At 39.7% G+C, this 12,613-nt stretch overlaps 1 protein-coding gene across 1 annotated transcript in view; it reads left to right on the top strand.

The window, feature by feature from the left end:
* Positions 1-12,613, top strand: part of SPMAP2L (sperm microtubule associated protein 2 like) — a 45,238-nt gene that overhangs the window by 2,454 nt on the left and 30,171 nt on the right. The window lies entirely within an intron of this gene.

Below are 12,613 nucleotides of genomic sequence, written 5' to 3'. Positions count from 1 at the left end.
ATTCTTCAGCCTCAAAGGGAGTTCTAACTAACTGATGCCTTTCCTTACGTATCACTACCTCATGTCTTTCTGTCCCTCCTCACTCACTTTACAGTCCCCGTTGCACCAATAGAATCACTCCCTTGCAAACATCCTGAACTCCCTTGCCTCTCCCTCTACCATTCTTGTGAATTCTTGTCTGCACTTGAAGAACAGATGATGAGAACAGACAAACAACTTTGTACATGGGAGCTGATGCACTTGGTGTGCCCACTGGCAGTGGAAGCTTTTATTTCTCTGTAGCCTCACTACTGGAGTGTGTTCGAACTTTTGGCTTTTTGAAAATCCAATACATGAAAAACAAGTAGTATGCCAATTAAGTTTTCATTTGTAATTATCTTATTGTATGAGTGTTATTAAGTGTCATTTTTGTTATACATTTTTTCATGCCTTTTGCCTACTTTCCTTGACTTGCTAGATTTCCCCCTTGTATCCAGGGAGATTAGCCCTTTGTCTGGGATATGTATGGCATTTGTTTTGCTTTGCCGGTGGTCTGTTTGTCTTTGCTTATCTTTTTGTTTGCCTAAGAACATTTTATGGTTCAATTTATCAATCATTTCTTTCATGGCTTCTGTACTGAGTCATCATTAGAAAGGCTTTTTTCTACTTTTAGGTTACACAGGAATTCACCCATGTGTTTTCTTTTATCAACTTTTTAAGAAACGTTTAGATCTTTGATCCATTTGGAATTTATCCTGGTGTGTGGTGTGACTTACACATCCAGTTCCTGGTGCCTACCCGTGCCCTCTTCACCAGGTGAATGAACATGAAAATGGGATTTGAAATTATAAAAGGAAATCACAAAGGAAATCAGACTTAGGGGTGCGAGAGCACCTTGATAGTTACTTGGAGGTGTGATATCTTCGAGCTTTAGGTTGTGTAGAAGCACACATTTTTGCTGTTGTGTAGTCAGAAGGAAGGGCTTGCCCTCTTACTGCCGCTGCCTTCTCGTCCTCAAGCAAAATCCTTCCCCACATTCTCCCGTTTCTTGCCCACCTGACCCTGAGCTTCGCCCTTGGGAGCACAGTGCTAGGGAGCTTAATTAAGACCATAGAGCTTAATATATAGTATCTTTATTAAGACCATAGAGCTTAATATATAGTATCAATGAGCATCTCAATGTTTGTTTACATAGTCAGTCCCGATAGAGAACTGGACTGCTTTAACACTGGTCTTCAAATAAAGGTACACCTAAAACAAACATGAATTTTACTTCAAAATACCTGGAAAGGTACTGTAGGTCTTACTGAAGTATTTTCGAAGAAATTATACCACCTAAAAGAGCAAAACCTGCTAAAATGTTCTTAGGATGTTTTCTTCCCAAGTCCCTGTCACTAGCACAGCAACTCCTCCCTAATAACCTTTCTATTTCTCTCAAGCTCCCGCTTGCCTCAATTCCTCACTCCTCTGTGCCCTTCAGACCTGTCCCGAGAGGTGCTTGTAGATTACTGGCACCCCATTGGGCACAAGGACTAGAGGCTGAGCAGCTGAAGTGTGGACTCCTAGGAGGCAGAGTAGAGGGCAAGGTGGAGAATAGCTATACTTTGATATTCACTCATGTAATGTTACAAAATGCTTTATTTTACACGTGGGTCTCCCTGGGTAGGAGAGCCTCAGCACCATCAGGAGCGGATGGTGTCTGAATGCAGCTTTCTCCCAGCAGATGGCAGCCCTCTCCATCCCATGGTTTGGAGCGCAGACCTGATCATCCCACTCGCTAGCTCCAGAGGGCAACATGAGCAATGTGGTTTATGTGCTTATTGAATAAAACACAAACATTTAAAGGGCGTGATAGAACACACACACACACAAAAAGCTACAGCCTAATATCTCTGATGAATACAGATGCAAAAATCCGAAACAAAATACTAGCAAATCGAATATAACAGTACATTAAAAACATAATCCATCATGATCAAGTGGGGTTCATTCCAGGGGCATGAAGATGGTTCACCATATACAAATTGATCAAGGCAATACACCATATTAACAAAATAAAGGATAAAAATTATATGCTTTTATCAATAGATGCATAAAAGGCATTTGATTAGATACAACATCCACTTGCAATTGAATCACTCAGTAAAACCGGTAGGAAAGTACCTCAACATAACAAAGGCCATCTATTGCAAAACCTCAGCTAATACCTTAATAATAAAAAACCTGAAAGCTTTTCTCCAACATCAGAACAATATCAGCTCTGTACGTTTTCCATTCTAGCATTTATTGAAGTTGTTTGAGGCAAACACATTCCCCTTGACCAGTATTTTGTGGGAAAATCAATTAATTGGGAAAGTGCTTCATAGATGGGTTTCTTGTAAAAACTTCTACGTAAGGTGACCTCATCTTTTCTGAGGAATAATATTTAGAAGAATTTTGCCTTATATTCAGTCATTTGTGGCACTTTACTGGAAACATTCTTTTTTTCTTAATTTAACTTGGTTTCATGAAACACAGTAAGAGTAGTCCTGGCTGGTGTAGCTTGGTGGATTGAGCATGGGCCTGCGAACCACACAATCCACAGTTCGATTCCCAGTCAGGGCACATGCCTGGGTTGCAGGCCAGTTCCCAGCAGGGGACTCATGAGAGGCAACCATACATTGATATTTCTCTCCTTCCCCTCTAAAGATAAATAAATAAAATCTTATATAAAAAAAAACACAGCAAAAGTTTGAAGAAGGAAAAAATAAGAAAATAAAATCATTTCATTTTCTATTATTGTCTGATTATTTTTTGTCTGTATAACACCAGTGAGACTTCACAAGAGAAACTTCTTTCTAGAAGTAGAAAAAGTTGGTATGTTTTGCTTCCAATGGTAGAATGCTCAGTTGCAACTGTACTGGGCTTTTACACATTCTTTCTTTGTTTAATTTTATTTTCCTTTCTCTTCTCCTTCCACTATTTTTCTACTTCTGTCCTTAAATTTTTCATCTTAAAACAGATATTCTATTGTAGTATATGTGCTTATGTAAGTGACCTCAAATCTTTTTAGAAATGAGGGGAAGGTATAAAACTACATATGAGTACATGTTCACAATGAAGTTGTCATTTCACTAATACTGATTTTCATAGTTAGAACCCTTAGTAGTAAATGTGTCCTTAACAATTACTTAAACTTTTTAAAAAATATTTTTATTGATTATGCTGTTACAGTTGTCCCATTTCCCCCCCTTTATTCCACTCCACCCTACACTCCCCCTCCCCCCCACATCCCCCCCCCACCCTTTTAGTTCATTTCCATGGGTCATACATATATAAGTTCTTTGGCTTCTACATTTCCTATACTATTCTTGCCCTCCCCCTGTCTATTTTCTACCTACCATCTATGCTACTTAGTCTCTGTACCTTTTCCCCCTCTCTCCCTGTCCCATTCCCCCACTGATAACCCTTCATGTGATCTCCATTTCTGTGATTCTGTTCCTGTTCTAGTTGATTGCTTAGTTTGTTTTTATTTTTGTTTTGTTTTAGGTTCAGTTGTTAATAGCCATGAGTTTGTTGTCATTTAACTGTTCATATTTTGATCTTCTTTAAATATTTTATTTATTTCTCTTTAGAGAGGAAGGGAAGGAGAGAAGGAGAGAAATATCAATGTATGGTTGCTTCTTGTGAGTCCCCTACTGGGAACTGGCCTGCAACCCAGGCATGTGCCCTGACTGGGAATCAAACCGCGATCGTGTGGTTCGCAGGCCCGAGCTCGGTCCTCTGAGCTACACCAACCAGAGCTGATCTTCTCTTTCTTAATAAGTCCCTTTATATAATAAGGGCTGGGTGATGATGAACTCCTTGAACTTGACCTTATCTGGGAAGCACTTTATCTGCCCTTTTATTATAAATGATAACTTTGCTGGATAGAGTAATCTTGGTTGTAGATCCTTACTTTTCATCACTTTACTTTTTGCCAGTCCCTTCTTGCCTGCAAAGTTTCTTTTGAGAAATCATCTGATAATCTTATGGAAACTCCTTTGTAGATAACTATTCACTTTTTTCTTGCTGCTTTTAAGTTTCTTTATCTTTAACATTTTGCATTTTCATTATGATGTGTCTTGGTATGGTCCTCTATGAGTCCAACTTACTTGGGACTCTCTGTGCTTCCTGGACTTGTATGACTATTTCTGTTGCCAAATGGGGAGGTTTTCTTTCATTATTTTTTCAAATAAGTATTCAATTCCTCGTTCTTCCTCTTCTCCTCCTGGCATTCTTATGATTCAGATGTTGGTATATTTAAAGTTGTCCCAGAGGTTCCTAGGCCTATCCTTGTTTTTGTTTTGTTTTTTGAATTCTTGTTTCTTCCTTTTGTTCCAAATCATTGGAATCCTGGCTTCCTTCCCTTCACTGTTGGTTCCCTGTATAGTTTTCTATATTTCACTTTGTATAACCTTCATTTCTTCATTTTTTTTTGTTGTACTCAGTGAGTTATCTGAGAATCCTTCTTACCAGTTTTAAACTCTGCATCTGATAGGTTGGCTATCTCCATTTCATTTATTTCTTTTTCTAGGGTTTTGTTCTATTCTTTCATTTGGGTCGTATTTCCTTGCCTCCTCAATTCAGCAATCTCCCTGTGTTAGTTTCTGAGTATTGAGTAGAGCTGCTTCTACTCCCTGTCTTACTAGTGTGGCCTATGTAGCAAAGGTACCTGTAAATTGTGTGAGGTGGAGCCTTAGGTAATTGCCAGTTCTTGGCAACTCACCTCACTGCTCCGCAGCTCTGCTTGTTGGGGGGCAGGCCAGAGAGAGGAGACAAGCTGTTGTCTGGCCTCCAGAAGTTGTCTTGGCATTTGCCCTGTTTCTAGTCACTTCACCCACTTTCTGTATGCACTTGGTGACCCTCCAGCTGCTGCCCTGGGGTTTGCATGTGTTCTAAGTCCATGCAGGCCCTTTAAGCTGCGAAAATCCAGCAGTTTCGTCTGCCCTCCAACCCCCACCGGTATTTAGAGCCAGAGGTACTGGTAGTTTATCTCCCTGGTGCTGGAACCCTGTGGGCTGGCCAGGGGCTGGGATCACTCACTCCTGGAGTAATCCCTCCTGATTTTTATCCCCCACACAGGAATGTTCCAGGACCCTGAGCTTGGACAGGGCTGCCTCTAGTCCCCACCACACCATCTCTCCTCCCATCTCTTGACTCCACCTCCCACCCATCTGGACGAATGTGGCCTCTTTAAATCTTTGGATGTTGGACTTCCATAAGCTCGATTTGCTGACAGTTCTGGGTGGGGTTTTGAGATCTGATTGTAATTCTTTTTATGGTGCATGAGGAGGGGAAGTGTGTCTCCCTCTGCCTCCACCTTGTCTGGAAGCTCCAGTTATACTTAATTGTTAAACACTTTTTTATTTTATTTTATTTATTTATTTAAAGATTTATTTATTTATCTTTAGAAGGGAAGGGAAGGAGAGAGGGAGAGAAATATCAATGTATGGTTGCCTCTCAAGTGTCCCCTGCTGAGAACTGGCCTGCAACCCAGGCCTGTGCCCCGACTGGGAATCGAACCACAATCCTTTGGTTCTCAGGCCTGCACTCAATCCACTGAGCTACCAGGGCTTAAACACTTTTTTTAATTCACAGGAATTTATACAAAACCTTAATTGCTGAATTTTTAGGATTAATGAAAGCTACCAGTTATCATGTATGTGCTATGTTTTGGGCACTAGGCAGAGTGCTTTACATATATTATCTTGTTTACTTTTCACACAACAACCTTTTGAGGTAAGAACATGAAGAAAGTAAGGTACAGAGAGCTTGGGTAAACTTGTGAGATCAGAGGTTAGAGCCAGGATTTTGTTCTAGGCAGTCTGATTCCAGAGCTCGTGTCCTAGCCATTAAACAGTATTGAAGTAGTCCTCAAACTTGTCTTCTTCAAAAATTGCTAGTGCCCCTGTCACACCCTCAGAGGTCAGATTAAATGGGCTGAGGGTTTGGCCTGAGACCGGCAATTTTTATTTAAGATCCTTCAGGCGATTCTAATGTACAGACAAATGTGGAAATCATCGTATTACTGCTTTTCTTGGAACATTAGCTAACAATGGCCACTTAAGAGCTGATATAACATTTAAAATGTGTTTCTGAAATGCACAGAGAAAGTTCAACCTGTGGGAGGTTGGGCAATAGGAAGGAGCATTATGGATTCATGTCATTAGTATTTGCAGAGGATGTTTAAGGACTGATTCAGTGTTATCCTGACTCTCTGACCTGTACAGATAAAGCTGGAAGCCACCTGTGGGAATCACACATGAAAAACCCACAGAACAAGTGTGAGTGTTTCATGGATGCCAGCAAGGATGGACATCAGGGGCATTTTTGTTGGCAACTCTCACCTTTTCCTTAGGTCTGAGTCAGTTTAGTCTTAGTTTAGTCTTTAATCAATGTATGGTTGCCTCTCAAGTCCCCCGCTGGGAACTGGCCTGCAACGCAGGCATGTGCCCCGACTGGGAACCGAACCGAGATCGTGTGGTTCTCAGGCCCACACTCAATCCACTGAGCTACACCAGCCAGGGCTGTTTATTTTTTAATGAAGTATACTAATTTAAATTTCCATCCACAGTACCAAGAGTACTTGCCTCTCATTATCCTTTCAGCATCATTATCTTTGCAAAAAAAAAGTTTCTGCTAGTTTGATAGTTTAAAAAATACCTAATTTTTATTTGCACTGTTTTGATTACGAGCAAGTTTGAACTTTATGTTTATTAGCCCTTTATATGTCTTTATACGTGAATTCAATTCTATCCTTTGTTCATTTAATTGTTAACATCTACCTTAGTGGTTTTCTTATTCATCTATACTTTTACATTCTTCAAATATTAAGACTGATAGCCTTTATCATACTTGCTGCCAAATATTTCTCCAAATTCTTAAACTCTTCAAGTTTTAATTTTTGACATCAGAAGTTGTAGTTTTAAATATTTTAATCTATTAATATTTTCCTCTGCCTTTTAAAAAAAGCTTTCATTTATATATTTTCAGAGATGGGAGAGGGGAGGGAGAAAGAGAGTGAGAGCAACATTGATGTGTGAGACAAACACCCACTGGTTGCCTCTAGCAGGTCCCCAGGCCCTGACCTGCAACTCAGGCATGTGCCACTGAGCCACAACAGCCAGGGCTCTTCTGTCTTTTGTCACCTTCAACTCAGATTAAAATCCAGTGATTAGGTAGATATTCTATTATTTTTGCTTTAATTCAACTTAGAAAAATATTTAACTCCTCAACTGTGGCTTATGAAGTACGGTCTCTTTCGGTAACGTGCCACCTTTAACTCGGCCATTCGCCCATAGTACTTTTTCCCTAGCTCCTTTCTCTATTGATTTGTGATACTATCTTTATATATCTTTGATTCTTATCAAAGCTAATTTTTACATTTACTTTTCATTTTTGCAGATCCTGTTCCCCGTGAGTTTGTAAGGAAACGGTAAGGCCATAGTTACAGTACCATTCTTCCAGACTTTAGTGGACCAGCCCAGCTGAATGGAACAAAATCATTTGGGGGCATTTGCTGTGAAAGCCTAACTTGGGGTTTTTGAGAAGGTTCCTGTCCTTTCTCTTTGTCATAAAGCCCTTTTCTAATGACAGTTCTTTGGGGAAAAAGAAAATAGGGAAAGTGATTAAGAAATGAGATGGGGAAGGGAGAAGCCTGAGAACTCTTCTATTTTCAGTGTTTTACTTGTTTGCTAAATGCTGGGTGTTACATACTAGGTATGAACCTTTATGGGACTTGGGATTCTGCATTGACAATCCCACATCATAGTTTTTGTGAAGCTCCAGGTCAATGTATTCCACTCCCCCCGACTCTAATTCAAGTACAATAATTAGTGACACTTGAAGAAAATGTCCTCTATTAAAAAATATGTTTCTGTGCACATGTATGCACATACAATGTACAAAACTGGTATCTTTTGAAAAATAGATATTTACTCTTTTAAAAATATAATTCACTTTATTAGTTATGCCATTACAGTTGTCCCATTTCCCCCTCTTCATCCTCCTCCACCCTACACACCCACTACCCCCACATTCCCCCCCTTTAGTTCATGTCCCCCCCCTTAAAGGTGTCACAAGTTCTTTAGATTCTATATTTTCCATACTATTCTTGCCCTCCCCCTCTCTATCTTCTACCTACCATTTATGCTACTTATTGGCTGTGCCTTTTACCCTCAAAGGATTTGTAGTCAGAAACTATCCCTCTGTGTCTGGGAGGCTGGGTTGNATTTCATATAATAAGGGCTTGGTGATGATGAACTCCTTGAACTTGACCTTATCTGAGAAGCACTTTATCTGCCCTTCCATTCTAAATGAAAGCTTTGCTGGATAGAGCAATCTTGGCTGTAGGTCTTTGGATTTCATGACTTGGAATATTTCTTTCCAGCCCCTTCTTGCCTGTAAGTTCTCTTTTGAGAAATCCACTGACAGTCTGATGGGAACTCCTTTGTAGGTGACTGTCCCCTTATCTCTTGCTGCTTCTAGGATTCTCTCCTTCATTTTCATCTTGGCTAATGTAATTATGATGTACCTTGGTGTGTTCCTTCTTTGGTCCAACTTCTTTGGGACTCTGAGCTTCCTGGTCTTCCTGGAAGTCCATTTCCTTTGCCAGACTGGGGAAGTTCTCCTTTATTATTTGTTCAAATAAGTTTTCCACTTTTGGCTGTTCCTCTTCCCCTTCTGGTACCCCTATAATTTGGATGTTGGAATGTTTAAAGATGACTTGGAGGTTCCTAAGCCTCTCCTCATTTTTTTGAATTCTCGTTTCTTCCTTCTTTTCTGTTTGGTTGTTTCTTTCTTCCTTCTGGTCCACTCCCTTGACTTGAGACCCAGTTTCCTTTCCATCACTATTGGTTCCCTGTGCATTTTGCTTCATTTCACTTAGTGTAGCCTTTGTTTTTTCATCTAATTTGTGACTATAATCAACCAGTTCTGTGAGCATCCTGATCACCAGTATTTTGAACTGTGCATCCAATAGGTTGGCTATCTCTTGGTTGCTTAGAAGTTTTGGCTCTGGGGCTTTGATTTGTTCTTCTCTTTGAGCCATAATGTTTTGGTCTGTTCGCACCTGTTACATATGAGGGGCGGAGCCTTAGGTGTTCACCAGGGTGGGGCAACCCAGTTGCTGGGTTGTGACGCTGTATGTGGGGGCAGTGTCAGAGAGAGAACAACGGTGCTTGATCTGCTCTCTCTTGGATTTCAGTCCCCTCTGCTGCTTCCAAGCAAGCAAATTGGGCCCTTCTGGTGCTGGTTCCCAGGTGAGTGGGCTTGTGTACATTCTAGGACCCTGTGGGTCTCTGCAATGAACTCTCCTGTGAGACTGGGAGCCTCTCTGGGAGCCTCAACCCCCGAAAGTTTTTTCAACTAGTGCTTTTAGGTTTTATTTCCGGTCGCTGGAGCCCTGGGTTGCGCAGTCTGTCTCACTGCTTGTTTTTTGCCTGGTTTATCTACACGAGAATGTGTAACCAGGGTCAGCCAACCACCCTGCACACCTCACTGGGGTTTACTCATTTCTTTCCCACACCCACTTCTGCTAACCACCACCTCTTCCATCCAGGACCTTTCTCCACCGGCTGCAGACTCCACCCCTCTTACCCATCTGGATGAATGGTTCTTTGTTGTTGGACTTTGGTACAGTTCAGTTTTTTTGTCTGTTCTGGTTGTCTTTTTGTTTCTAAATCTTTGTTGTCCTTAAATTTGGTTGTGCGAGGATGTACAGTGTTTCCACCTATGTCTCCATCTTGGCCGGAAGTCCTGAAAAATAGATGTTTACTCTTGGTTTGGCTAAGATATTGATAGAAGAGGTTTCAGAATGGAATCACTACAGAGAAATTCCAAGCATTCATATCATTGGTTCGTTCATATAGATGAGAAATAAATAATAGTAGATTTAATTTTTATAAGTGGGTTAAACCATCCATATTTATTGTTAATATTTAACATTTACATATACTGTTATTATTTAGATTTATTTTACATTTTCTATGTATTTTGCTTTCTAGGTTTTTTTCTCCTTTCAGGCAGTTAAACTACTACTTTATTTTTGTGAACACTTTGCAGTGAAAATTTTTTTCTCACAAGAATCCTGAGAAGTCAATAGTGCAGATATAATCAACTAAATTTTTGAGAAAATGAAATTCAGAGAAATTATGTCACTTTCACAAGGTTGTACGGTGGCTGAGCAGAATAGCTGGTAGAACTAACATTTACTGATTGTTATCAAGTGTCCACTTAAAATACCACATCACTAAAATAAACGTATGCTGAGCGAGCAAACTCTCCTGTGGCTACATAGATAGGGGTATGGTTTACCTAGTAAGTGTTTATACTTTTTAAGTTTTTAAAATTATTTTAATTTTTAAAAAAGATTTTATTTATTTATTTCTAGAGAGAGGAAGGGAGGGAGAAAGAGAAGGGGAGAAACATCAATGTGTGGTTGCCTCTCGCACACCCCCAACTGAGGACCTGGCCTACAACCCAGGCATGTGCCTGACCAAACTGGCAACCCTTTGGTTTACAGGCTGGCACTCAGTCCACTGAGCCACACCAGCCAGGGCTATACTTTTTTTTAAAGACTATTTAGAGAGTGTCTTTTAAATATTTTTGTTATTATTTTAATTATGATTATTATTCTGATTCTTTTGTGTGGTTGATTTGGTTTGATTCTCTGACAAAATTGTGCTATCTCCATTATCTGTCTCTGTCCCCATTCTCTGAAAACTTTTTGTTAGAGATTGTGCTGTGCCTCATTGTTATGAAATATTTTCTGACCATAAACAAAATAGTTCAATGTAAAACACCATTTTGAATGAAATAATTATTTCATATTGAATTATCCCATCAATTCAGATGTGAAATATTTTCCATAATTGTTGCTATATAAATGTATATTTATTGCTTTAACCCCAAAGTAAATATTTTTAAAACTTTCTTAGCTATTAGCTAACTACAGGAGAATAATTATCAATGAAAACACAGGACAGCAATGTAATCCTCATTTTTTTTCTTTAAAAAAAATTAATTGTTGTTCAAGTACAGTTTTCTGTCTTTTACTCCCATCCCAGCCAACCCCCCACCCTAGTGCTCCCTCCCTCCCTCCCATTACCATCCCCCCCCCCCAATTTTTGTCCATGTGTCCTTTATACTTGTTCCTGCAAACCCTTCTCCTCTTCCCCTGAAATTCCCTCCCCTCTCTTCTTTGGTCAGCCTGTTCTCTATTTCAGTGTCTTTGGTTATATTTTGCTTGCTTGTTTGTTTTGTTGTTTAGGTTCCTGTCAAAGGTGAGATCATATGGTATTTGTCTTTCACTGCCTGGCTTATTTCGCTCAGCATAATGCTTTCCAGTTCCATCTATGCTGTCGTAAAGTGTAGGAGCTCTTTCTTTCTTTCTGCTACATAGAATTCCATTGTGTAAATATGCCATAGTTTTTGGATCCATTCATTAACTGATGGGCACCTAAGTTGCTTCCAAGACTTGGCTATTGTAAATTGTGCTGCAATGAACATTGGTGTGCATAGGTTTTTTTGGATTGGTGTTTCAGGGTTCTTAGGATATACTCCTAACAGTGGAATTGCTGGGTCAAAAGGCACGTTCATTTTTAGTTTTCTGAGAAAGTTCCATACTGTTTTCCATAGTGGTTGTACCAGTCTGCAATCCCACCAACAGTGAACTAGGGTTCCCTTTTCTCCACAACCTCTCCAGCACTTGTTGTTTGTTGCTTTGTTCATGATGGCCATTCTGACCGGTGTGAAGTGGTATCTCATTGTGGTTTTAATTTGCATCTCTCTGATAGCTAGCAATACTGAGCATCTCTTCATGTGTCTCTGGATCCTCTGTATGTCCTCCTTGGAGAAGTGTTTGTTCCAGTCCTTTGCCCACTTTTTAACTGGGTTGCTTGTCTTCTTGGAGTGGAGTTGTGTAAGTTCTTTGTATATTTTGGAGATTAAACCCTTGTTTGATGTATCATTGGCAAATATGTTTTCCCATACAGTTGGTTCTCTTTTTATTTTAATACTGTTTTCTTTAGCTGTGTGGAAGCTTTTTATTCTGATGAGATTGCATTTGTGTATTCTTTCCTTTATGTCCCTTGCTCTAGGGGACATATCAGTAAAAATGTTGCTGAGTGGAATATCTGAGATTTTCCTGCTTATATTCTCCTCTAGGACTTTAATGGTGTCATGGCTTATATTTAAGTCTTTTATTTCACCTTAAATTTATTTTTGTGTATGGTGTAAGTTGGTGCTCAAGTTTCATTTTTTTCAGTTAGCTCCCAACACCATTTGTTGAAGAGGCTATTTTTACTCCATTTTATGTTGCTGCTCCCTTTGTTGAATATTAATTGACCATAGAGACTTGCATTTATTTCTGGGCTCTCTGTTCTGTTCCATTGGTCCATGTGTCTGTTTTTATGCCAGTACCAGGCTGTTTTGATTACAGTGGCCTTATAATACAGTTTGGTATCAGGTATTGTGATCCTTCCTACTTTGTTCTTCTTTCTCAAAATTGCAGAAGTCTATTCGGGGTCATTTATGGTTCCATATAAATTTTTGAAGTGTTTGTTCTATGTCTGTGAAATATGCCATTGATACTTTAATAAGTATTGCATTGAAT

This window comes from Sturnira hondurensis, unplaced genomic scaffold, assembly GCF_014824575.4.
Source record: "Sturnira hondurensis isolate 20B ecotype Veracruz unplaced genomic scaffold, ASM1482457v3 Scaffold0022017, whole genome shotgun sequence".
Taxonomy (NCBI): domain Eukaryota; kingdom Metazoa; phylum Chordata; class Mammalia; order Chiroptera; family Phyllostomidae; genus Sturnira; species Sturnira hondurensis.
This window is presented reverse-complemented; position numbering and strand designations above follow the sequence as displayed.